The sequence below is a fragment of the Anomalospiza imberbis genome, chromosome 1 (assembly GCF_031753505.1).
Source record: "Anomalospiza imberbis isolate Cuckoo-Finch-1a 21T00152 chromosome 1, ASM3175350v1, whole genome shotgun sequence".
Taxonomy (NCBI): domain Eukaryota; kingdom Metazoa; phylum Chordata; class Aves; order Passeriformes; family Viduidae; genus Anomalospiza; species Anomalospiza imberbis.
Genome location: NC_089681.1, coordinates 84,212,340 through 84,238,318, shown reverse-complemented (window position 1 = coordinate 84,238,318; position 25,979 = coordinate 84,212,340). Strand labels below are relative to the sequence as shown.

General features: G+C 39.4%; 1 long non-coding RNA gene across 3 annotated transcripts in view; it reads right to left on the bottom strand.

The window, feature by feature from the left end:
• LOC137478449 (uncharacterized) overlaps positions 1-21,834 on the bottom strand; it is a 169,715-nt gene extending 147,881 nt beyond the window's left edge. The window contains exon 1 of one of the 3 annotated variants that reach the window (XR_011001583.1): positions 21,316-21,834. This is a non-coding gene — a long non-coding RNA (uncharacterized lncRNA). Of the gene's footprint in view, positions 1-6,506; positions 6,879-21,315 lie in introns of those variants that run through there. The other 2 variants (XR_011001579.1, XR_011001572.1) reach the window with 2 other exon arrangements.
• Positions 21,835-25,979: the final 4,145 nt, after the last annotated feature.

Here is a 25,979-nt window from a genome sequence, read left to right as displayed (position 1 = left end):
CTAAAATGAAATAGGACTTCTAGGTAGTTTTGTGGCTAAGGCAAAACTCATCTCTTTTGATGACCTAGTTAAATTTTATTAATATCTTGCTACATTTCTATGTTACTTCCTGCTTTTAATAGCCGCTTACACAGACATACTAATCAAAAAATACATATAGCTGAAAATCTGAAGTCATTTCCTCCCCTTGTCTGTTGATGTAGTGGCAGAAGAACAGATGGTTGAAATTAAAGAGCTGCTTAGAGATGTAGCAGAGCATATTAGAGAAGGAAAGCAGACAGCACTTCTTTTTGAAAAAAACCTTTCTCTGAGCAAACCAATGAACAAACCTAGGTTACCAAGGAATTTCTTCCTATAAGAAATTAAATCCAAGTTAGTACCCACTAAAACCAAACCAGGCATTTGACTTATGTGGGTAGAGAATCGTGCTTTCCCTCCCCCTGTCAGGATCAGGTTGTTGCATTTTTTAGAAAAATAAGTCTAAAATAAACAAATAATTTCCTTCCAGTAGCTATACTGAATTAAGAACACCCATGCTGTAAATCACTTAATGTCAACCAGATTTATAGTTGGGGTGAATTGTATCCAGCATGTTTCATTCCCCATGTTCCAACAAAATAAGCCATATGCAAAGATGCGTTGGTGGAAAGCATGGTGAGCAAAAAAACCCCTTCCAATCCTGCTGACTGATACCACATTCATCCTATTGTTAGCAATGATGTATTCGAAAGGAAAAACAAAGACACATTACATGTGTTATTAGGGAAAGCATGAGACCATGCTGTGGATGGACAAATTCATAATTCCCCTGCCTCTTCTCTCTTGCATCCTCATATGAGGTGCCTCCTTCCATCCTTCTGTTTGGCTCTCTTCCCACCTCTTGAACTATCTGCTCAACTATGACTACTCCAGTTGATTCTAATTCAAAATAATATCTTGGTTATACCTGTCATGGAAATGTGACAAATTTATCCAATTTGATAAATTTTTTTAAATTTATACTAAAAATTGTATATATAGAATTCGGTGTAGCAATTTAAAAGCACAAGAAGTTCAACAAAATAATTATACTTTCTCACTTCCCATTCTCTCACATTACAATTAATTAAATTACATTTCAAAATTTTATAAAAATCAGGCCTAATTTTGATTAAATGTCCTTCCCCCCTTTACCCTTTTCTGTTTCAGCCTCAAACAGGAGCACAAACCTATTTGCTTCAGCTCTCCTCCTACAGGCACTTTAACAGGTAATTTCTGCAGTGCTCCAGAAGTTAGGGTGTACATCAAGTTGACAAAAGAATGTGCTAAAGGAACAAATGAATACTTGTACAACAGGACCCAGAGATAGAAAGCACTGAGCAAGGAGGAAGGGAAGTTTGGCCATCTTCTACATAAAAATTTTGAGGCTGGTTATGAAACAATTCATCCATGTGCTCAGTTTCACTCTTTGAGCCCCCAAGTCCACACACATTGGATTGAGAATGATGACTTTTGGCAGCTCTGGTCATTCTGATAACTCCACAAGCAGATGGGTGGTACAAGCCACTTTGCTCAAGAAAAGCCTGCATGTATGGAACACAGAAGTAAATACAACACAAACTTTTCCATAGAAGCATGTGGGTGTGTGGAAGTCATGAGATTGGCCACTGATTCCTGCAGAACAGAAGCAGGGCCAACTCAATTTATTATATTTACAAATACCTGCCAGTTCTCCTTGGTGCAGAAGAAGATGACAATCTCAGAATTATACAGGAAATTAAATCACCTTGACATTGGTAAGTGCTGAGTGTTTAATACCTGACATGGGCCTGATTCACTCACGCTATTCAAAACAGAGAAACAGTAAAGGAAGAGCTGGGACCACAGAAAAAGGCCCGAGACTCCAAACAAACCATGTGGCTCAGGGCCAACTGCTAAAGCTAATGCTCATTAAAATTATTTAGAATACTTACAACCATTTCAGAGGAGATAAAGCAGGTGATTGGTCAAAAAAATAAATTCATCATCACTTGAGACAATGACCAAAGAGACTTTTCTGTCTGAAGGATAATCACATTAAAACCATGCAGAGGAATTGAAACTGTACTCAGAAGGCAAAAGAGATACTGCAAAGGTATTAACTTAGAACATATGAATTGTTCACAATTCCAGGTTTTGCAAGCTTCTGGATAAATGTCTGTGTCTGCAAAACTTGTTTGACTACAATAGACCTTATTTTTGTAACTTAATCCTGCATTTTTTGCAAAGGTGGTTAAATTAAAAGGGGAAGAATCAACATTTTCTTACATGACTGAAAGACATCAAAGTAAATAAAATGAAATGTTCTACCTCTGTTACCTCCAGAAGCTAATCTTCCACAAAACATGGTACTCTTTGAAGATCTGACACACTCCTTTTTCTCATAGTACCTTACCCATTATCTATATTTTTCACATATTTTCTTTTTTTTTTTTCCTGCTTGCCACCTTTTTGCAAACACTTCATTCCTCTTGGAACAAAAACCAGTGGTGCACTGCCTAAAAACCAATAGTGTTCAATGTCTGTCATATCACTGCTCCTGAAAAAGAGTGTCACTATAAGATGTTTTATACCAACAGAAGGATTTCTCTTGCTGCAGCAAGATCAAATAATTCTAAAATGAAATGGAAAAGAAGTTATTTCTCTCAGAGACCTCAGCTGTGAAATCTTCACCAGAGATTTCTCATCACTCTCATGCAGAAAGACTCTGCCTGCCATTAACCCAGGAGGCCAGACCCCATCATTGTACTCAGTTTTCAAACCAGTAATTTAGGGCTTTCTCACTCTGTTGCATTTTCTAAGAGGATCCCTTATGTTTGCAATGGCTACCTCATTGTCCTTCTCCACAGCTGTCCTCTGCTCTTCATATGCTGATCTATGTCCATATGTTGTTGTTTGTCCTTTGTTTCTATTGTAATATCTTTGAGAGCAGGACTGACTTGCACTGTTTTTCTACTGTGCACGGCACAAGCCATTGGAGCAAGCTGCAGTAATAAAGGCAAGGAGTAAAAAGACACCCTTTGGGTGGCTTTCCTAAGCTTTCTGTGAGGCTTTTTGCTGATCTCACATACATGGATGGGAATCCACCTGTGGGTGCATTACAACCAAATAGGCACCTGATACATGGCACAATGTAACACAAAACCACTGCATGAAACAGGTGGGATCAGTAGAGGCGCTACAAAAGTCCACTCCCTACCTCCCCATCACATGCAATTGAAACTGGAGTTTAGCCAGAGCTGGATCCCTTGCAGGCTGAAAATCCACACTTGAGGCTATATTAATATTATTCTATTAATCCTAACCATGAAGAGAACTTCTTGAGTTTTATTAAATTGTACAGCACCATGTTGAAAACTTCTCATAACCTCCCTACCATGAACAATAAAATGCATTAAAGAAAAAATGAAGGTGCAAAAATGAATAGGATTGAGGATTGAGAACATCTTAATGGCTCCTTGTGCAAATTCATGTCAGTCTTCCTTGCATGTCTGCATTCTGCAGTGACATGGTAGCTGATTTTCTCAAGGACTTCTGCCTCAGTCAGCACCCAGAATTGCCAGCACAACCTCTCAGAACAACACTAAACCAGCATTCATGAATGGATTCACAGGCTTCTTTATCATATTTTTCATTAGAGCATCTAAGAGAAGAAAAGAAAAAAGCAGCAACCAAATGTTGATGGATTTATAATCATAAAGCACCTTTCCTTTGAGAAAGGAAGAGTTGTCCTATATCCATCATATAGATCAGAGCTGAAGTACTGGTGCATCTGAAAATTGTCCCCTAATGTTGCATTCCCTGCTCATAAACACTTTTTTTCCCATGTTTTTGCAAGTTTTCCTATGTTTAAAGCTTAACTGCCACTGACTTATGCACTACTCCAGGGCAGCATTCAATTCCATTTGTCTCTACACATCTTGTCTCATGTGATGGACACTCACTAGAAGAGAATAGCATGCAGTCATGTGATTAGAAATTACTTCAGAACACACCTATGTCACAGTACTGCTGCACCACTCCACTGATAACTCTTTCTCAAACATGCCCTAACACCTCAACTCTTAACTTTGCAACCCTCCATCCTTTCAATGCAACTTCTATTTTTTTGATACATTCCTCTCTTTGTACAGGCTGTGCTTCTGGAGACATAATATGAACTTCAACACTTTTGCCCCCCAGATCTGCTCTGTTTCTACAGCCTGCAGCTCCAACCTTTACAAGTTTCGCAGGGAGTTATGGATAACTGGTAGCTGGTTGCTGTCTTTGGTATGAGCTGATCAAGGCATCTCTCTGCAGCAGTTATACAGCTACTGAAGGATAAAAGAGCACAATGACAAGTTTGGTTCTGTCAAATTTTTAAGAACTTTTCTTTCCATTTTTTTGTCTTCAGGCTCTCTAACCTTCATGTCCAATTGCAGGTTGTCTTCATCCCTGTTCTTCTATCTGGTCTTCTTACAAGGTCAATTAAATGCATATGTCTCAGACAGCTTTCCAAGTTAAGATTCAAGACTTTGCTCAAAAGCAGTGAATTTTCCTCCTTACTTCATTCTCAGAAATGGTTGAATCATTTTTTACTAAATGTTACAAAAATTACAACAAAATTCTATCTTAGCCAAAGAGCTGGCACAGAAATTTTGAGTCCCAGTGGTTTAAACTTTGGCAATCTTATCAACAATTGCAACAAAAATCATATCATGAATAAAGTTAGTCAGTCTTAATTATCCGTGTCATTACCAGGTCTGCCTGCAATAACATGGTAGCTCAGTCTCCTGGCCTCTTCTAGATGACACTTGACTTACAATTCTGTGGGAATTTTTAATGTGTTACTATATGTTTATGTCTATCTGTCATCATTTCATTATGAGATTAAAATTATATCCTCATTCAGAAATAATGGCCTGACAATACCCATTGTTGTTACTGCAAATTGTAAATCATGCAAAGAAAAAAAAAAAAGACCAATTATCAACCCGAAGTTGCTCTAAAAGAAGGATCCCATTTTGTCACACAGGTGAGTACAGTCCTCAAATATTTCCACTGTTTACGTATCTGTGCAATGTAGCAGTTTCAGGGGGACAAGTGAGATTTTCTAGTCATCACCCCATGAAACACTCAGGTAATGATGACTGTGAGGAAACAAAGCTCTTATCCCATCTACAGATTGAGCACGGAGGCACAGGAAAATTGAACTCCTGACAAAGCTCACATGGGACGCCTGTGGCAGAGCAGAGACTCTGAAGTCCTGCATTAGCTCCATAAGTATACACCAGCCTTTTTCCCCCCCTCTATATGTAAGTCTCAGATTTTATTTTAAAAATTCTTATTTTATAATTGGTTTTCAAAAAGTCTAGACAAAAGCTAAAACATATGCTTTACCTTCACAGAAAGGTTAGGGGGAAAATGAGAGAAAAACACATTTGAAATGCCAAAGCCTGATATTTTGCCAAAACCTGTCTTTTGAGGAAAATATGGCTGTTTCTGCTGATTTTTGGCAAAATATGATAAATTGGTTCATCTCTGCCCCATAGTGAAATTGTTTTAGAGAGGCTAAAACAGTAACAAAACAGTAAATCTTTACTCTTAGCATCATAACCACTTAATTATAGAGGATAACATTATGACATTGCTGGTGTTTAATGCTGAGTTGAGCTCCATTCTGCTATAGGGGTGGAAGCATATACACATCACCTTTCCTGGAATGCTTTTGCTTCCCTTTGGATAATTGTCTTTCATCATGTTCAGAGCTCAAGTGATTTGAAAAGCTGTCAGTGTTGCTACAGAAACTGAGGTTAAAACTAAGCTCCCTTCTCCTTTTGCATGCAGAGAATTGCAAGACAAACTGTTTTATTACTAAAAAAACCCAAAATAAATATTTTAATTTTAAAAAGTTATTCTAATCTTTGAAGAAACCAAGTGTTTCGATATCTGGCATTTCCCAACTGTTTATTTAAAGGGCAAGTTCTGCAGCAAGTTTTCTTTTGTCTCTGTAATTTCATCATATCTGGAGCTTCCTGAAAATACATTTTGTATACACAACTCTTAGTGACTAGATCTTTAACACACATTCAAGGCCTCTCCACCCACACCTCATCAAAAAAAAAAAAAAAAAAAAAAAAAAAAAAAAAAAAAAAAGGTGTAAATATGGTATCAAACAACTGAAACATTATGGCAAACATTGCAAGGACCAATATTCTTCTTCGTAACCATTCTGGTTCAGGCTGGGATGGAGTTAACTTCCTTCACAGCTACTCCTGTGGTGCCATGCTCTGACACCTGCACCAGTGTGTCGGCTGTGCTCACAGCATCAAAGCTTTCTCTCTTCCCCACAAAGCAAGTGGGCTGTGAGTGGGCAGAAGTTTGGGAGGGAACGTAGACAGGACACCAAATGAACAAAGGGATAGTCCCTACATCTAACACTGTGGTCAGCATGTAAAAGTTCAGGGAAAAGGAGGAGGTAGGGGGTCTTTGGCTATCACAGCATTTACCTTCTCAAGTAAATGGTACTTGTGCTGAGACACTGCTTCCCAGGAAGAAAGTGTATGGGAAGTAATGAATTAATTCCTCTCTCTCCTTTGATTGCACACTCAGCTTTTTCTTTCTGTATTAATTTAACATTATCTCAATCTACAAGTCTCTTCACCTTCTTTCTCTTTTCTTCCTATCATACAGAAGAGAGGAATGAGCAAGAGCCAGGATGAGTGTTGGGCTGCTGGCCAGGGTTAGCCCTCCACAGGTTCCCATGTGATGGGTGTGACCCATCTGGCATTTTCTGTTAGGCCAGGCAAATGCATCAGCACAGCAGAGGCCTAAAGGTGATACATAGTTATTTCCACTCTCAGTAGTATATGATACAGAATGATTTAGAAATTCGAAAAGATTAACAGCTCACTCTCACCCCTGTGTGTTTTTCAAGATAAACAGAACAGTTGACAACTGCTGTGCAGCACTGTGCCCATTTTACTGTCTCCCAAAGAAAAACAATGGGCCAGACATGCAGGAGAAGCCTTTTGCCCTACAAACCAGCCACATTATCTTCACTTTTTCTTATCTATTAGAGCTGGCCAGAGAATTGTTTTCCTTACAGGAAATAATATCTTTCAAAAAACTCCCAACTTATGTCTGAACACTAAAGATTCTGACTCCGTGACTTAGAGCTTAATGGTTATACTTCCTGGTACATGTGTGCATTCTCCTTTATCAATGAGACTGGCTGGCCAGGCTCCCTCTCTGGTAACACCTGATGGTCTCACTTTCTATTGGCACATAGTAGTTCATCACAGGGCAGAAACATTTGTCCAAAAACTTGAACTCCAGTGTATGATAGGGTACACTGGAGTACCTGCCCCTGCACTTCCTGAGGACTATGACATAACATTTTCCATGTTCAGGTGATTTGCTGTTGTTATCTGAAACTGAAAACTCTAATAGATTTCTATTAAACCTTTTTTTACAGTATATTTTCAATTCTTCCTGTTTTAATCAAAACCTGACTTTTACCACATTTTTCTTCCACTCCTTAGCCCTAATAGTGCAATAAAAAAGAAGCGAAGGTAAGTTTCTAAGGCTGTTTAGTTTCAGGTTCTGCATTTCAATTATTTGCTGACACTAAGCATTGATTTGATGGTTCTATGCAGTTCACACAAGTTCCTAGTAGCACTCGCAAGTAGCATTTCATGCACAACACATGGCCAGTATCTAGTCAATCTCTTCTCCACCAGTTTCAATCCAATCCTTATCTATTTTCTTACAAGGAAAAAGAAAATCCCTTAAATTACACCACATGGAGATGATCTAGACAAAACTGGCTGAGCTACAACATACTGAGACTAACCCAAACCACATCTTCTGTGCTGTGCCAGGCACCACCCGGTGATACTCCTCCTTCACTGGCCCCTAGACTGCTGGGTATATCAGAGAGAGGACTGTGTGGATTGCCATCCCATAATATGATGATGAAGCTGTCTGTAAACATGGCACTGTGTTAGAAATGCATCTTAAAATTTGCACAAATCATCATAAGCCTTTAGCAGTCTTGTTATCGGTGCTGCTGTTTTGCTTTCCCATAAAATAATAGCAAAAACAGCACTAAAACCAACCTAACAAACTTCTTCATTTTGCTGCTCCTAGGCAAAAGCATCTGCTCTTACATCCTTCTTCAAAGATATTTACCCACCTTTTCTAAACTATTTCTTTCCACTTACAGAAACTCTGCTACTACTCCAGGTAATCACTATCCTTATTGTTACGAAGTATTCCTAAATATCTACTCTACCATTTAACAAAATGCAATTAGAGCCTGATATGAACAATAACAGCATAGGATTATAGTAGATAAAATTATATTTGATTAGTCTCTCTTTGCCAGAGCTTTTCATATGTTTGAGGACCCTTATTAAACTTTCTCTCCCCCGCTTTGAGATCCTCCATTCTTTGGGTGGAAATCCCCAATTCATTTATTCTCTTATCATTGGATTATGCAGATTTCTGATAATCCCCTTTTTCACTTTGGATTCTCTCCAATTAACTCACATCCTATTAGGAATGCACAGCCCAAAATCAGTTCCAGTGCTCCAGCTGATGCCTTATCAGCATTGAGTGAAGCAGGATTACTTCACGTGCCTTGTCAGCTGTATTCCTGTTTCAAACAGCATTCCCAGCTCATGTTCACACATGTGATCCACTACAAGCTGCAAGGTTTTATTCTGGAGAAGTATTTCCAAGACACTTACATCAGCTGATGACTTGGTGGTGTTCTTCATTAACAAACAATGCTAGAGCAACACAACTGAAGGGCAAACTACCCCTAGTCAAAACCTTGATGCAGAGACCTAGCATGTTACTTCTGTGTGTCCTGGGAGATTTCTTTGTTTGCTTTTGTTATTGTGCTTTTAGTTTTATTGGGGTCTTTTTGTTCATTTTGAACAAAGCTGTTGGGCAGGGAGAAGATACATACAGAAGAAGGATCATGCCATCAGTAAGTGCTTTTGCTGACTACAACATACTTGCATAGCTGCTATGGGTTCTGTCACAAACTATTCCATGAGGATTTTGTCCCTCAGCTCATATTTGGAGGCTGTTCCCTCTGCCCTGACAGTTACTTTTTGCTGACCATTTGCGTACAAATTGCTCCTCCTTTGTACAGTCCATATACTTGCACTGGGCATGAATGTATGACCCAACAGAATCATCACACATGATTTTAAAGTGCTAGTCCTGTGGGGGTTAGCTTCCTAGATCTGAAGAGAAAGTCCCTTTTATCCTAGACTGACCAACATCATCTTAGGTGATAGTCCTCTTCATTTATACCAACTGACCAACATAGCTACTGTATATTTGTACTAACAGGCTCATTGTTTAAGAATTCCCTGGGTTGATGACCCAGAGATTTAAGATAAAATTTGGGTTCCGTGAACATTCCTGAATTTCAAAGCACAGGGCCACTGAACAGGAGAGAGAGAATCCTAGGGAGAGATGCCTTATGCTTGCAAGCAGAAAGAAGTATTCTACAAAACCAACTGCCACTTTTAATCAAAGCTACTGGACTGACTGAAGTTAACACAAGATCATTTCACTCAGTTCTGTAGGTTTCAGGCTGAGCCTGTGCTTACTAAATGTACCTCCAGGGCTTCAGTTCTTCCTGCGGCTTTGATTCCCCTAGAAGGCTTGCACCTCTGTTACTGGACACGTTAAACACCTGGGTCTTAATTGGAGTCTTCACACCATTTTTCAGTTAGAGAAGTTTAAGGTCTTCAGGATTTATGAGGCTGGTATTTGCATGGTGGATACCTTTGCATATTATTGAAGAGGCTCGAGAGACAACAAATGGCTTCAAGAAATTTTCAGTAGCCCTGCTCCATAGTAGAGTTACAGAAGATGAAACCATGGTTTATAGCCATGAAGATGAGGAAAAAAAAGAACCTTTTTCATAACAGGAAAATCTTCTCAGTCTTAGGTGGCCTTCCTGTGTCAGAATGAATACCAAGAAGTTTTCTCTTTTTAAGAGAACTATGCCATGAAACCAAAAGAATCTTCCCTGTTTATCAAGCAGCAAAAATAACCAATGACTTCAAATACTTCTTTAATCTCTACCATCCCTACAGAGGACTTTTCTTTTTAGACATTTCATCTGGTTTATTGCATAAATATTATGTTAGCAGTCATTCTTCAGTGTGTAGGTGGGATTGCCAGTAGGCAGAGACAGTGATAAATGAGTCTCCAGGTGTTGCTGCTCTTTTTAGAAAATCCTTTAACAAGCATTTGTGAAGATTGAGGTCATTTTGCAAACTTGTAAGAGTTACAGTAAGTTGGTTCACCGACACATCTTTTTTGAAGAAGTGCTGTCAGAGTTGGTGAACCCAAAGTGGGTTGTATCTTTCTACTTAGCTCTGTTTACAAAACCCAGGTGATTATTTATACGCATTTAGTTTTGAGGATGCATTAAAGAGGTCAGGGATGGGGATTATTAGAGCGATGTTTTCATTAATTTCTTTTCTGGCTTGCAAGAAAGCAGATCTTACAGTCCTGAACTCTCCAACAAACATTTTGCGTGCTCGATAACAGCACAGAGATGATGGTCTGCGTCATTAAGGTAACTATTGTAAACACCAAGAAGCCAGGAGAGAAGCTGCACAGCTCAAAAGATGAGAGTCTAAAGCCTTCCACCTTCAGACTGCAGATCCCACCAACAAACGGGCTGAACAGGTTCATTCAAGTATCAAACCTACTCTGAAGTGTCCTCCCACCCTCAGCACCCATCAAACCCAGTAGCTACTCACTGGCTGACAGGGCTCCATGGGAAAGGGGAGGACCACACAGGGCGGAGCAGCAGGATCCATCGATCCCAATGCAGGCACTGGGAACTGTGCTGGGCTGAAACTCTCCTTGCTGCAATGGTTCTTCAGACAAGATTGCTGGCAGCTTTCCTGAGGATCAAATGGATGCAAACTATTCTCTGGAGCACACCAAAGGAAGATGAGGAAGAACCACATTTCAAAGCACCATGCCACTGCCCTTATCAACACCATCCTCTGCCATGGGGGGAGGCATTGGGAGTGGGTAATTCCAGGCAAACATCACCCAAAATACCACTCTGAATGCCCCTGTGCCAGCACTTGATACCAGGTAGCAAAGAGAAGTGTTTTGCAGTGAAGATTAGCACTGAAGGCCTCTAAGGATGCAATAAACACCACATGCAGGGAGCAAAGCCGTGGAAAACCGTTTGGCATTTCATAATCAAGTCCCCCACCTTCACACTTAAGTAATATTTTATCGTCTAGCATCGTGTCTTGGCACAGAATTCCACGGGCTGAGACTCTTTTGTAATTCTGTACTCTACAATGTTGTTCCCCCCTGCCACAAAGAGACCTCTGTCCAAAGGTGGAACACAAACAAGCTCCATTCTGAGTCATAAAAACATAACACATGCGTAAGTGCATGCAATAATCTTTGTATAATTTGCCCCTTAGTCATTGTCTAGTCCTATTATGTAAATCTGAAGCATGCATTTTTGAAAATAAAGGGTTTCAGTAAAATAATTACTGTTGTAATCCTGGAACCACACCCAATAAACAGTTTAGCAATCAACTGGCTCCATATATTTGAAAGCTATAAACAGATTAGTATGAAATTAAACCAGTAAGGGCCAAAATCTCAGCTGCTGGTATAAATTAGTACTGTTTGACTAAATCAAATTAGCAGTTTGATTGACTTCAATTAAGCTACACTAATTTACAGAAAGCCATCATCTCTTCTTTCTTTATGCATATTCATCTCAGAGTACGTGTATGGGTGTAAGTTATCTTTGTGTTCTATGGAGACAGTGATCCTTAGCACAATAATCTCATTTCTCTCTCTGAGTATGTAGATTCATGAAACTTAAGTATGGCTTCAGGCACTGTGGGGAGAGGAATTGAAGGACTACCCAAAAAGACCTGATGACTCCAATCTAATAATTTCAATAAACTCCTATTCGTTTTCTTAATAAGAAGTTTGCTTGACTACAGAAGACAGCCTGAGACTGTCCTTAGCAAGCTTCATTCCAAAGAACTCTAGAAATGATCCATTAACAGTTTTTCCACAATTTGGAATAATAGCCAATTTTTTTCAAAAACCAATATTGTTAACTTCACAGTACTCCAGGGCAAGAACTACACCTGACTTTTCATGCATCTCCCTACAATTCATGATGTGACTTCGATCTCATAGTAAAAATAAACCTAAATTCAATGGTTTTTAATGTCACAAAATTGGCCACGGTAGGATCTAAAATTGGCCATAAAAAGATCAGATGATTGGGACCTCCTTCTCATTTGGAAAGGGAGCCATTTATATTTGCACTTTCATTCTAAGCCTTGTGAAACATGAGAATCCTTACCACTATGCTCAGGTTGCATGTTGGAAAAGTGGGCCACAGAGTCAAGCTATGTGCTCAGCTCATGGAGTGGGAGAAACAAGAAGTCAAGTTTAAGAAACAGATTCTTGTGCCTTAGCCACATTCCAAAGCCATGCTTTTCCCTTAGATCATCCATACACCGTCACACTGCCAAACTAAAAATTGTTTCACCACTACAATTCTGGTGCTCTGTCTAAACAAACCTTTTTATCACAGGGGCAGGAAGACAAGGGGAGAGGAGAACCATGGAAACGGGTTCTGGTGTCCGAAACACACATTATATCTGGGTGACAGGAGTGGGACTGTCCTCTTAAATATCCTTTAAGCAAAAAGCAACAACATGCTGATGGAGAAAACACATAAGGAAAAGGAACAAATCCCACACGGCTAAAAAAAAAAAGGCAGAATGGAAGACTGAGAAAATGAAACCTTGATTTAATTTATTCCCAAGTCAATTAGACAAAAATGCTTAAACAGATATAAGCTACAAGGAAAGAATATAAAGGTACCTGGAGAAATTTGGGAATGAAGTGGACCCAAAGGATTAAGAGGTATATCCTCTCCAGGGCTGAGAACAAGTAGAACAGGGATAGAATTGTCAATATAGCCAATAAAACTACCAGCACAGTGGCAGACCATAGCTGCAACTTTTCTATCCGACACAAAGTAAAACATCTTCCATCTTGAATTTCCACTGCATAGTCTCCTCTGGAGCACCGATCAAGAAACAGGAACATCATAGCCAGAAGTAAAAGGAAACAGGTGAGGAGATCCAGGCCCTCCTCTGGGCCAGTGCCCATACAGATCCTGGGTCCAATTTAGATTTCTTTTTTGGTAGATGTAGCTAACCAGAATTCATCTCTAAATTGGAGAGAGATGGATTCAACAGGTGGACTGTTAGGTGGATAATGAATTGGTTTTCCAGTTGCATCCAGAGGGTTGTGGTCAATGGCCCAGAGTCCTGAAGGACATCAGTGAAAAGTAGAGTCCCTTAGGGGTCAGTATTGGGACCACTACTGTTTAATATATTCACTGATGACATTGTCAGTGGGATCAAGCGCACCCTCAGCAAGTTTGCAGATGACACCAAGCTTGGTGGTGCACACCTGAAGGATGGCATGCCAGCCCAGAAGGACTTGGACAAGCTCAAGAAGCTAGCCCATGGGAACCTCGTGGTTTAACAAGACCAGGTGCAATGTGCTGCTCCTGGGTCAGGGCAACCCTAGTAGTGACACAGGCTGGGCGATTAACTGATTGAGAGCAGCCCTGATGAGAAGGACTTGGGGGTGCTGGTGGCTGAGAGGTTGGACATGACCCTGCCATGGGCACTCCCAGCCCAGAAAGCCAAATGTGTCCTGGGCTGCATCCAAAGCAGCATGGGCAGCAGGGCCAGGGAGGGGATTCTGCCCCTCTGCTCTGGTGAGACCCCACCTGGAACACTGCTACCAGCTCTGGGGTCCCAACACAGGAAGGACGTGGAACTGTTGGAGCAAGTCCAAAGGAGGGCCATGAAGATGACCACAGGGATGGAACACCTCTGCTATGAGTAACGCCTAAGAGAACTGTGATTTTTTCAGCCTAGAGTTAGGGTGACCTAATTGCAGTCTCCGGTACCTGAAGGGAGCTACAAGACAGATGGAGAGGGACTTTTCACAAGAGCATGTACTGATTGGAGAAGGGGCAATGGCTTCAAACTGAAAGAGAGCAGGTTTAAAGCTTAGATACTAGGGGAAAGCTCTTTACTGAGAGGGTGACAAAGCACTGCAACAGATTGTCCAGACAAGTTGTGGATGACCCATCCCTGGAAGTGTTCAAGGTCAGGTTGGATGGAGCAACCTGGTTTAGTGGAAAGTGTCCCTGCATATGGCAGTGGGGTTGAAACTAGATGATATTTAAGGTCCCTGCCAACAAAAGCCACTCTATGATTCTATTATATTATATTCTAAGATTCACAAGGACAGAAAGAAACAACTCCTCACATGCTGAAGGTTATCTGAAAACAGAAGCTGAGCACAACAGCCACCATGTTGCTGCATTAGTATCGATCCCACACTGCCGAGTGTAAAGCCTGACAACGTGCACAGCCAACGTGCCAGCAGCAGGTGGGGGTTTGGTTCAGCAGCCTTCATTTCACCCCTTTGATCTGCTGTAAACACACCAGTTTGACTGCAATGCCCCAGTATATCTGACACCTTGAGGCACGTGGAGGAACATGACTCTCATCCTCATCATTTTTTCTTTACAGGAATAAACCGAAGGAGGGGTCTCCCTATACAGCATCTCTCATTTCCCAATTGCTGCTGAGTAGCAAGTTAACAAACATGAAAAGCTTTTTCTGGGAGCACAGCATAGGGTTTGCACCCAGAGAGAGGATTGTTCTGTATGTTCTTGTTACTGTGATATTTCCCATATACTGAGACGCTCCTGGCTGGGAAGGCAGGCAAAAGAAGCATGTATTTAGCAGCATGTGGCAGGACAGTGAAGAAAATGCTGTTTGTGCTGCTTTCCCACTCTAAGCTCATCTTTCAAAGCTTGGGCTATACTATACTATTGACTACTAGGATCAAGTAAATGTTAATATCAAAAGGAATTCAATAATATATTATGTAAATGCACATTTTCTATATTGTTTTACTCATTTTATGCTGTCACAAATCCTCATAAGTTTAGGGCAGGAACATTTGCAGAAACAAATAATTCTTATGTAAAGCATCATAAATGCTCAAGGAATGAGAACTTTGAATTAATACATGTGACAATACAATCCTGAATTTGTGAAGGGTTATTTCCATCTTTCAAGGAACACAACTGAACCATAAGATTGCCCATAAATGGTCAAATTTAGACTAGGTATGTCACACTTAGGTGACATTAAAGAGCTGCTGGCCACGTCATTAAGGATTTCTATGATCTTTCAGCTTTACACTTGAGGTTAAGATTTTTTCACTTCCTTTTCCTTTTTACTTCTTCACAGAACTTCAGGTTTTGAAAACCAATATAAAAAAAGCATTGCTGAGTTTTAGAGTTTTCAGGAAAAGGTCAACAGACATATCTATCTAAGTTTTAACTCCCACATAGCACTGAAGTGTAGGGATAGATTTTTAAAGTCATCTAGATGCCTGAATAGACTGAGAAATACATGTTGGGATTGTCAAAATACCTGGCTACTTCTTCCAAAAATCAACAGGTGATGCTTGCTCAGGAACACATTAAAAATCTCATCATTTTATGAACAGTATTTTCAAGCTTTTAAATTATTTTCCTAGAAAACCGAGTCCTCATGGAGTCTCACCTCTAGGACTTGCTCACTGAGTGGTGAGCAAACCTCATCACTTTTGGTGCTTGTTTGTCCCCTACAACCGCAGTAAGGGTTCTGACAGCCAGAGCAGATGTGCTTTTTATCACAACCTATCTCAAAGTGTACCATACAAGCTGGGTAATATTAGGAAGCTGGCTTCTGCAGGGTAATTCAATTAGGCAGCAAAGGAACTCTTTGAAGCTGATGGAATGATTTCCATTGGCTCCAGTGGACACCAAATCAGGTCTAACAAGTAGATAGCCTTGAAATGATATGTGCCTTTGAAATACCTATATATAAATACACACAGGTCCCTGTATTTATATATAAAACAGCCCATCTGTGTCTGAATTTCCTCATCTCAGAAATATGGATAACAACAGCTATTTTCTCATTATTATAGAAGGCTGATAGTATTTAAAGCAATTGGTGTGATGACTAATTAGCTAATATTTGAAATTTTAAAGCACTACATAACTGCTAAGTACTACTACTAAATTAAGCCAGCTCTCAGTAAAGGCAGACAGCCTGATCTTCACTGCTTGTTGACACAAGACCAATTATAAATAACGAGTTCCATAATGTCTAAAATATGTCATACATGGAGAAATTAATGAAAAATAAGATGAATAAAATGGTACATTACCATCATTCAATAATGAAGTTTATTGGATTTCAGACTTTTAATCAGCAATGTCTACAGTAATTTCCCATTCTCTATGCACTGTACAGCCAAATAAAGCATGCGTGCCTTTTTGATTGAAAATAAGGCCTGTGTTAGTCTTGTGCCATCATACTAACATTGATACTGTTAACTTCTGAATCAAGAGCCCTGTTCATCAGTTCATGAAGGCCCTATTAGGTTTGCTGCTCTTCCTACTCCAACTGTAAGATTATAACAGAATCTCATTTTTAGTCACTTTCTAATTGCAAACCTAATCCATTAATGACCACTCTGTTTCCATTTGGCTCTTCCCAGATTATGCTGGAAGCTCACAGTTATTCTGTAGTCAATTAGCATATGCAAATTTTTCTCTGCCACTTTCTTTCCCACCTTGTGCTGCATTTTTTCCTAGGGAACAACCATTTCCACTAAAGACAGAAACCTTCAGCTATTAAACATTTTGTCTGTTATTATTGTTCCTGCCTCACACTTCCTGTATGGGAAGAACTGGACATTATCTCTACCTTGAGAATGCCTCCTTGCCTTGTGTCAGCAGAGAATTTCATAAGTCAGCTCCAACCTTCTACACCCAAGGCATTTAGGAAAACGTTAAGAAAGATCAGTCCCAAGCTGGTCTGTTAGGATTTCCACCAACAAGCTTACACCAAACTGGCAGAACCTGTGCTATCTCCCTGGTCCCTGCCCACCTTCCTACCAGCTTTCTCAGCTTAAGAAGGAAGGTGTAGTCTACCTTTGCTATCCTAGCATTTCACTCCTGCCAGAGCAGTTTAGCAGATGAAATCTGACCATTTAAAGTTAGTCTACTTTATGCAGACATTACTTGTCATGATCAGGGATATAGTCCAGTTTTTTCCAATTCCAGAATCATACAAAACAAGTACAGTACTCTATGCCCAGCTTCAGAAATGTAGAGGTAAGTATAGGTTCTTCATAAACATTCAACTAAAACATTACCTACTGCATTTCAAAAAATGTAGGGAATTATTCCTTTTCAACTGAATAAACAATTACTGGTATTTATTGTCTCTATTTTGACAGAACGGGTTTAACACATTCTTAAACACAACTTATTCTTTTTGATCATCAGAAGTGTCATCAGCCTACCACAAATATTGTATTAAATAACTCTGCACCACAAAGAAACATGATCCTCTAAACGTTGAATCAACATATTTGCTAAGGAGGTGTGTATCCAGTCAAGCCATCTCAACATATAACTGATCCCCCAGTGGGAAGCAAATAAACAAAGAAAAACAGAATATCACACCTTTGAAATGCCAGTTAACACAGCTCCACAAGCCCAGTTCTTCTCTAGCATTTACCCCCTGAGAGGCAGCTGCTGCAGGCACAGAGCTGCTCTTGCAAATGGCCTGGTCTACAGCTCTAAGCAAGGGTGTTTAGGGTGCTGCTTACACAGTCACCAGGGACCCCACAACGCTCCTCACCAAGACAGGAACAGCTAGGCACTTCCTCCTCTCCTTTTCCTTCTTGTTTCAAGGCCACACGCAACCCATTTCTCTTCCTCTCCCTCTGGGAAGATGGATTATTTTATGATGGCAACTGGTCATTATGTCCCTGATCCTCCCTGACATCAACAGCATACATACTCCTGTGTTTCAGAGGAATGTGGGTAAAACTGCTCTGTAAGGACAAATTCTCTCCCTTGTAAGAAAAATCCCCTCCCTTAAGACAAAGAATTTTGATTCAAAATCACATTTTGCCTGAAGGCATCTTGTTTTTTAAGTCTTATCCTTTCCTTACCAGAAAAACGTTAAATCAGCCAACTGGCTCTTGCTGCCCCTCCACTGGAAGGAAGGAAAGTAGCACTCAGAGGATAAAATACAGGAGGAAAAACATGACTGGTGAAAAAAGAAGTGGTAACACTGACCTCTTGACTCAAGGGCAGTGTGGGGAGGAAGGCAGCTCAGAGTGGGAGGGAAGTGGCAGAGGGAAAATAGTATGCATATGTGTGGACACACTTGCAGATACTGATTTACCAAAGCCTAGTGAGGGGGCGTCAACCTCCCTGTTGGCACCAGTTTGTGTAGCCTGCCTTCCTGCATCTTGTGGAACAGCCACACAGCAGCATGGCTCAGCAGCCTCCCACCCAATTTGGGAATGGGCATCGCCTGTCCTCAACAAATGCATCAGCATCTACATCTTCCCATGGGAATGGGCCAGTACTCTTGGAGAACATTGCATTGCATGTACTATTTCCAGTGAATGCACAACACTACTTATAAGCTTACATAAGGAACATGATCTAATCCTGCATTTGTTCCACGTCTGTAGCTCCTGGAGACTTGTATGCAGACTGACTTTAAAGCTACAAACTTGTTTTCCCTGCAAAAGGGAAAAACAATTAGAAAACCTTTGTATTCTTTGCACTTAAAAGGGCAGGTCCCCTTACACCAGATACTGCTCTTTCAGCAGATCTTTGTGGGTGGAGATTCCATATCAGCATGTCTGCCAATTCCTGCCAGAGTTTCATCCAAGCCACAATATATAGAGTCAACATTAATTAGCATTAATTATTATTTATAAGAAGCAGTATTATCTGCATTGCTATCATTCACACTTATTTTTGTGCCTTAGGTAGGGTACATATACATGGTACCTCACTGCTCAAATAGAACAAGGTCCCATGGAATCTGCAGACTAACGCACACTATTGCCATCCTTAAACCATTTTGAAGTGGTCATTGTAAAAGCTAGGAGATCCCCTTTTCTGTGCTCCCATCAATTTGCCTTCTATTTTCTGTTTATAGCTAGGTCAAGATTTTTCTTCTCTTTTTTTTTTTTTAACAGGAAAGAATAATAAAAAACCCAAACAAACAACTGCCTAGAGATCATAAAATCATTTTCTTTCTAACCAGAAAAACAGAAAAGAACCAACACAAGAAGGGCATTCCCCCACACCCTTTGGAACCATCTAAACACAGTGTTTACAGTACAAAACTTTTAAGTGAGCCTTCTGCACTTCACCAGAATGAACTGGTTTCATACTAACAGAGAAAACATGCTCAACGAATTTGTGTTGAATTTATTCCTCTATCTATTTTGTTGGCACAAGCAGGAACATTCTTAAGCACCACTTAATTCTGCTTCAAATCGTGTCTCCAAAACCAGAATTGTCCTGTATGAAATGGAGCTGTGTTAAGTAATGGGGGTGATTTTATTTAGTTCCCATAGAAGTGAAAAAAATTGCAAATATTACAAAATTCAATTTAAAACAGTTAATTAGCCCAGATAGCTATTATTAGTACTACAGAAGCTATTAGTATTGTTGATAATAACTGCTCATAAATAATGATTTGCATACATTAAATTTAGTTAGAAGAACTTATGAGCATTAGCAAATCCTATAATAAGTATGGTCCATATTCTCCCTCTAATGAATTCTGCCTCACTTCCAGTTTAAATAATATTTTTTACCACTTTGTTTCTTGCTTATTTTGTTGCTTGATGCAATACACAATAGCAAAGGCACCAAGATTAGTTCAGTGAATTCAATTTAGAAAGCCACTTTTGCATAGGCCAAGTTTAATGAAAATACTCTTCAGTGTTAAAGTGAGTTCCCTTAGCCAATCCAGGCTGGTTGGAGAAACTACTAATAATCAGCTGGAACTGCTGAGTCAAAATTATGAATGAGATGGAAACACTGAACACATTTTATGTGCTCCCATTGCTTATACTCTATTTGAGATTGTTGCAATCACAAATTATGCACTGCACTGCTCTGAAATGCTGCATACTTTGACCAATATGAATTGCAACATTTGCTGAGGAGTCACAACATGTTGTGTCACACTGCATACACCTTTCAGCCAAAAGTATGAACTGAAAAGAGCAGGAAAACTTTGCATTGCCATTTGCTGTTGAAAGCCAACTTCAATCTGAAAACATTTGTGAGCTGTTTGATTTCTACTGAAATATACATTTTATTTGCTTTACTAAGAAATTAGACTAGGCTTATTTACATTTCCAGATACTTAAGAAAAACAACTTTAAAACTAGATATTGTTGGCAATAGTTTATTTTCTAAATTTCCCTATTATTCACATATGCATTGAATTAATTTGGTCCACAAGTTATCTAATCAGAGGAAAGAAACCACACCATTTTGCTTATACAAATAGCAAATATGCACATTACAGACATTATAAAGGGGTTCTTTGGCTGTTGTTGATTTTTAGCTAAAATAAGTCATGTATAATTTGTATAGAAGGGCACCTGAGAATACTGTTTACAGTGCATGGGCATTTAATACATAGAAAAAATATTTGCAGAAATTAATCATTATTACTGTCTTGTTTCACTCAGTTTTCTAACTCTGAAACGTTGTACTTTAGTTATTTACACGAAAAGACAGGAAGAATATTTCCAGGAGAATAAAAGCATTCCGGATGGGGAAAAAAAAAAGTTTGATCTTCATTTTATCTATAACCAGCAATTACCATGCCATTATATTTATACCAACAGTCAAGCACTTTGCTGGCATAAACAGACACACCTCTTTCAGCAGCAGGGCTGCAATCACACATGCTCATAGCGATCTTCATCCAAAATGTACAGACAGTTAAAGGTGAAGAATGTATAAATTATTGTCCAGATCTTTAGCTGGTTCATCACACAACACTTCACTGAAGTTAATAATGCTGTACCATCTGATAACACATCCCATTATTCACAGCTTAATTAAATTGTGCATGGAAAGTTAACAGAAGGAGGTAATCAACCAATGCAACACAAACAACACAAAACTCAGCGCGGCAAGCTTAAGCTGGGTCTGTTAAGCAACACATCAGTAATGGTGGAAAGAACACTTTTGGAAAGTACTCAGTGTCAATAAAGACATCCTTTTTAGTATTGATGAAGCAAGGCAGCTATTAGGACACATAAAAGCACAACTTAACTCACCTTTTCCTGGAGCAAGCATTAATGTTCAAGCACCTCCAGAAAGATGTTACAAAATAGCCTGATGGGAAACATTCTGCTGCACAAATATCAGAAAGAATTATAAGCGAGTGGCAGTCAGGTAAAGGAAGAAAATATCTGCAATGCTTGAAGTGGAACACAGTGTGCAGCTTTTAAGCAGCAAATAAATTTTGAGGGACAATCCCTCTCACCTTACAGAATGTTTTTGTCTAGCTCATTATGTTTAATCCTATCTTAACCTCAGGATGAAGTTTGATTTAATGATGAAAGTAGCTTTTCACAATCACTTACCTTACATAAATAATCTCTTCATAAATAATCTTAATAAATGAGCAGAGTATCTCAAGCATTAAAAACTGAAGACCCTCCATTTTAGGTGCTTCCTAAGAGAAGACAGACCAACTGGAATTGATGTTAAATGCTTTTCAGAGCTCTTTAATACATCCCAGATGGTAACCTGGGAAGCCTTAGGCTTGCTTTCAGCTAACAGAAATAGGTACTACAGGGTAAAAATCACTTCATATACTACAGTCACCTGTTTTGGGATGAGATTATAACAATTCCCTGGTGTGACAACATGTGCAGGCATTTAAAATTTCAGGCAGCAGCACTGAGAGCCCACTAACTGCAAAGCAGAACCTACATACTTAGAAATCATTAAAGGTACAAATTTTCAGTTCAAACTGACTATTATATATTTGGTTCTTTGGCTTTATTTTCTTGTTGCCTGTGAAATTATCAGTGTTCTCCACTGTGTAAAATAAAACCACTCTTCCTAGTGCTATAACTTTTGAACACTTAAATAACTTAGCTAATAGTTTCCTTGTAACAAATTGAAATGGTGTTTATAAAAAAAAAATTAGGCTGCATCAAATCTTACCTCTGAAAAGGAAGACTCACAACATGCAGAAAAAGACTGTTTCCCTGCAATGTTTTTGGGCAAAACTCTTCAGCATCACTGGGACAATATACCCCCAAAAATACACTGCTGAAGGGAACAGCAATGCTTCTCTTTCTTGTCAGAGCAGATGGGAGCAATAATACCTTATCAAAGCTTCAAGGTATAAAATGAACACAAATATTAATTTAAGTTACATTTTGCACTTGCAAATTAAAAAGAGCCAGGACATGCCCTCAAAAAGCTGGCATGTGATTGTCCACACTATTTAACTAGCAACAAGCTTCCTGACAAGGGCTGTCCCTCTAACCCAGTACTTTCTCATGCCACACAGCGGCCTCTGGTCAGAAGATAACACAGACAAAGGCCAGTTCCCTCTAGACAGCACAGATGAGGACATTTCTTAGTAAGGAAGAGAATTTAGCCATGCTGAAGCCCTCAGGGGAAGGACGGGGTGCTGGCCTGTTTTTATTAAAGCTAAGGTAGCCCTAAAGACCGGATGGGACATTGTGGGCACCTTTAAGTGTAAGATCAAGATTATATCTAGAAGACTCACCATACTGTGGTGTTTCAAATACTAATGAATGCATTCATGCACAAGAGTAATTTTCCCAAATTAATTAGGATTACTTCTATGTATAAAAGTATGCCAGCGTAGGTGTGCACAGAAGAGGCTCTGGAATGTCAGTCATCATATACCCATCAGTTAAAGCACACTCATAAATGTTTTTGTTTGAAAGATTGTACTAACCTTAATATAAAATACATGTTTTCTGGGTCTGATGACTCAAGAAGAACTTGCAAGTCCGTACTTTAACTTATTCATCTTATATAAATAAACTTTCCCCTTGTGAAAGGGAGTCCTATGGCATTAATAAATAAGGATCTTTCTCAACCAGACTCAGATTCTGTAAGAATCACTTAGGAACATTTAGACTAATTATTTGTTGCGAATTATTCACTTGACTCTGTCTCTTCAATCAAGAAGCATAGCACTATTTCTTTCAGCAGCACAAGCCAGTATAATGGAACACTCTCATATCCAGCACCATTTAATTAAGTCTCAACTGGGAATAGTCATGAGTCTTGAAAAAGTTTTGAAGGTTTGAATGCAGGCCCACTGGAGTGAAAGCCCCACCTATTCAGTTTGCCTCTGCACCTGACTACACCTATTTTCCTCATGGGGTCAAACTTTAATGATAGATAGTACATTAAAAGGCCAGAGTAGGGGTAATAGGGTACTGTGTGTTACATCCTGCCTTCAAAATAAACTCTATCCAAGTCACCAAGATTTACTCACAGAGATGACTATTTTTAAAGTAGCACTGGAGGAGGCCATTTTCCCCACAACACTCAGACAACTCTTAAAAAAAAATCTTTAATCTGTGTTGGGTCTTGTTGAGTTTCTTGGCATTGACTGCGTGTCTGATGGAAAAGGTAAAAATGGACTGTCTTCCAAACCCTTATGGCATAAATAAATCAAACTATGAATAAGAACTCTCGTAAGTGATGAATAAATATCTCCATTGCCTGATCCATCAATGTCAGGTGCCAGAGCTTACACTTCTCATATATGAATACTGAAGTCTGCAAATATTTGAATCCCTTTGTGTATCAGTCATGCTCTATTTCTCATTCATAATTTCCTATTCTTAACAGTTGCTAGAGATTTTCATTGGAAAAAAATAAAAGGAGGAAATATTTTGTACAGAAATTGCAAGTATAAAGAACTTTCAGACTGATGCACCCCAGCCCCTTTAGGAATTACATACTGCAGTTCAACCTTCACTTTGGCTTTTTTTAAATTTTTATTCAGTGTAAAACAGAACAAAACCAAAATCAACCACAAAAAAAACCCCTCCACTCCTCAACCACCCCTAACTATGAAAGACTGAAAAAGTCTCCAAGAGAGAAAATGTAGATGAAAGACAATCACTTCCAAAAGCACGATGGGAAACAAAAAGCCAGAGAGCTCCCCAGCCTGAGGAAAGCTGTAGAGGTGAGCAGTCCAAAAAAATCACACCAGCAGAAGCAGTCAAATTGGAGATTGTTGGGCATCCTGAAAATTTTCTGCAGTCTAGGTGGAACTGCTCTGCAATGCGTTCTCAGTTGGAGCTCTCTACTCCAACTTTCTCCTCATTTTCACCTCTTCATCTCAGCTTTGCTCCCTTTTCTTTTGCCTCTGCTACCTTTAACCTGCCTGATTCCCTCCCCCCTTTCCATTTCCATTAAATTATTTTTACAGCAAAAATAAAAAGGTTCTAAAATGCCATTTCCATCACAAAAAAATGTCAAAATCTCCCATTATTTTTAAAAGGGAAAATGATCCGTGTAAAAAGAAACCCAAAGAAGCCACAGTAGCAATTACAATCCCGGAGAAGTTAGGATCCTGTTTGTGCTAGACTCCTCTGTGCACACATACTCACTCCCTCCTCACAGTCCTGACTGACTTAGAGGGAAGGAGCCATTGCATTAAAGCCAATTTGGAGATGTTTAGTAAGACTTGGTCACAAGCAAAGAAATCAGGACTACTGACAGGTTTACAGGGCAGAAGATACTGGGTGTGACACACCAGTGTCACTTGCAGACATAAAACTGGCACAAGTCTATGGACTATGTTTTACTTACAAGTCTTGGGCTAACACCCAAGACTTTTCTCTCCTTGCAAAGGTATGACGTCAGGCACATGGCAGTTCTTGAGATTCTGTATAAGCCAGCATTGCCAGAGGCTCTGTGCAGGTGTGGTTAACAGTTATTTAATGATTCTTCACAATTGCATGTATCTGTCTGAACATAAATACAGTCTGATCGTAATCTTTCTTTTCACACCATGAATTTGCCCTAGTGTTTCCACCCTTGCAGGTTCCCAAATGCCCAGTGTCTGTTACTACAGACCTGAGAGTCCCTTCATCATTTTGAACCATTCACGAGCACTTTGCTGTCCTGTTGGCTTGGTAATGTGAAGAGAATGAAGGCAGTGTATTTAATACAAATGCTCCAGTTCTTCACTTAAATTCTGTTTGTTTGACTCCTTGATGACTCACAGGACTCTCCTCCCTTCCCCATGTTTACACTGTGATGACAAGTACTGTTAACTTTCTAAAAGCAAAATTATCAAAAAACCCCCAGAACACTGGCAATTCCTGGGAAAAGCTCTCTGTCTTTCTCCTTTCCTAGCAGTTGCACGAGCCTGAGCAGCTGCACAGTTCAATTAGTTAAAATAATTTTGAGTGATAGTTCAACTGTTTCTTTTCCAAAAGGTAATAGTTTTCCTAATTAGTCACTTGCTTTGATAAGGCACTGACTTTTACTCTAATCTAAATTAACAAGACTTTATCTACCTGCATCATTTAAACACACCCTACTTGCAAATCTGGTATGACTAAAAACCATGACAAGTGTTTGGTTTCATTTTACATTTGCTTCAAAGTGCCCCACTTGGAGGTTAATTATTAATCTACTGAAGTATATGTAAAGGTTCAGGGAAACAACAGGGTTAGTAGGTAGAGCAGTAGTGGAGGAATCAGGAAACCCATGTCCTATTCTCATCTTAGATCATGTAAGTTTGGCCAAGACATTGAAAACCCGTGAACCTTTACTTAAGAGAACCAAAATAGCAACACTCTGCACAAAGCATTCTGACATCTGTAAGGAAGAAATTTCATGGCTATGAGGCAACAGGATGTTTATTTACACCTGAAGAGACTGAAACTCAGCTAATCCCTTAAGAACTCACTTAGGAACTGGA